The following is a 2538-nucleotide window of genomic DNA, read 5'->3' as shown; positions in this document are numbered from 1 at the left end:
ATGAATTCGACTCGATTTTATCGGGAAAGCGAGCAAGAGAGAGAAACAGGGGGTTCGTACGAAGCTGGCACTTTGATCTTGCGGATCTTGGGGTGGGATCCTGGCGAAGCGGATTATTTTAACGACGGTGCAATTTTACGAGACTTCTGACTTCAAACGGCGCGCGAAGCGAGTTCTTCGACATCCACGTTGCATGCGCTAATGCAGCAAAGTATCAAACCAGGTGTAGCGTCTTCTGAAGAATTTTATTCTTTAAGAAAGAATTAGGTTCAGGTGTTTTGTCGTAAAATGGTATATTAAAAGTCGCTTAATCGTTCAAGTACCGGGGGCTTAAGGAGCAGGAAGTATAGAGTTGCCAAGTTGATATTATATAGTTCGCGGCGACAATGAACGAAACACGTTGTTAGACGAGTACTCTTACACCGTTGTAATCCCTTTACCAAACTACTCCCGACGAGTTTCCATTCAGCGTTAGTCACTCGGACAGTAGCCACTTTAAAACACTTCTGATCCCCCTGTACCTGACTCATCAACACTTCCATCCCCACTTAGCATTCCGGACGCTTCTCTCTCGCCACGTATACCTAATACTCATCGGACGATACACGGATCGTGAGTCACTTCGAGCTCGATTTTTATTGCTTCCCGGTGATCATGAATTATCCAACTACGTAATAACCAAGCAGCAGCTTATGTCTCGTCTAGGCGATTACTGATCCCAGTGGATAAGGAAGCATTCCTTCTGAAGCGAGATGGCGAGCGGATAGCGAGAAAAGTAAGAAGAGGTCGAACAGCCGGGACAGAAAATAGAGAAAAGGAAGAGTCGTGAGAGTGGCGGGCGTGCTCCTAGAAATTTCATGATATTTGTTTTGCGGTCACGGCTCCGTGGCTCCGTGGCAGAAAGCTGGTTCGCGTACCGAGACTTGGAAAAAAGCGTTTCGAGGGAAGACACGATCTTATGGGAAACTCCGTGGGACGCGAGGTCGTAACTTCTTTCGCCGGCGAATTCCAACGAGACTCGGCATGGACGAGTTAATTCCTCTCGTCAGCATTCGGTCTGACGTGAGAAATCGTTGATCGTCCCTGGCGCAACGTTATCTGTTTAGCGGATGCACTTTTGCACCAGCCATTCTACGGGTCGATTCAGAATCGCGAACGGAAACGTGACCGGTTTCCTTGGGAATATAACTGGATATACGCCTCTCTCCATATTCAACCCAGTACCTACAGGACTGGCCCTCCGCGTCTTTCGATTTTTATACGGAAACCAGCAACTTTGGGATTTTCGACGGATATAATATAGACCAAGTCTTCTACGAAAAATTTGAAGTCAGTCTTTGATAGAAATTTTTAAAGGGGCTTCCACGAAAAATTTGAAGTCAGTCTTCGATAGAAAATTCGAAAGGGGGTCTTCTACGAAAAATTTGAAGTCAGTTTTTAATAGATAATTCGAAAGAGGGCCTTCTACGAAAAATTTGAAGTCAGTATTCGATAGAAAATTGAAAAGGGATCTTCTACGAAAAATTTGTAGTCAGTTTTTGATAGAAATCAGTAAAGGGGTCATCTACGAAAAATTTGAAGTCAGTCTTCGAGAGAAAATTGAAAAGGGGTCTTTTAATAATTTTCTATGCATTTTTCTACCTATATTTAATATTTTACGAAGACACTCTCTTCGATTTCTTTGTGTCAAATTTTATTATTTACAACTATCGAATATTCGTGAATATTTTATAAGTACGAGTTATTATGTATCGAATACTTATCGAAAATAATAAAATTTCATACCCAAAGGGTACCATCTCATCAGTTTCTGATTTTTAATAAATTCTATGGATGGAGTATCATTATAATGATTACTACCACCGACGAAACATACATCTGACAATCTGATTACGTAATTAAAGTTGATTTGATTCCATAACAAGAAAGGTATACAAATGGCCTCTGTCATGCTGGTTAACCAGTTCACTCCATGGTCGAAATAAGTGGACTATAATTCTTTATGGAGTTAAACACGAATTATAATACTCATAAAAGATAACGAAACTTAAATACGAGAACAAAGTAACAACCTAATCCCTCGTGATAATATCAAAAAATTAAATTAGATAGAATCTACATAGAACGAGTTGATCTATTAATTCTTTGTACCACAGGATTTCAGATGATAAAATAGACCCATGTTGCATAGAAATTTTATTGCGTTTCAAATGAAACAAAAATGGCATAAAACTACTTATAAAAATTAACTTGCTTTTACGATTTTTCACATAAAGCCAGGAAAAAAAGATTGTCGCAATAAACCAATACATTTATAATGTTTGTCGAACTGCTTTACGTAAATACGACGAAATATAAACCTATACGTATGCACATATACACGCATGATCACCTATTATATAGACTCGTTGCAAAACAAGTCCACTAATTACTACTTGTTACTGGAGAAACAACCCCACTTCTTGTGGTACTGGTTGACATAGAATAGGAAATATTTAGATGTAGAAGAGCATGTAGTGTACGTATAAAAGGATGAGT

Source organism: Eufriesea mexicana, unplaced genomic scaffold (assembly GCF_001483705.2).
Source record: "Eufriesea mexicana isolate 0111107269 unplaced genomic scaffold, ASM148370v2 scaffold507, whole genome shotgun sequence".
NCBI lineage: Eukaryota > Metazoa > Arthropoda > Insecta > Hymenoptera > Apidae > Eufriesea > Eufriesea mexicana.
The sequence above is the reverse complement of the archived record's forward strand: the minus strand, read 5'-3'. Positions refer to the sequence as shown.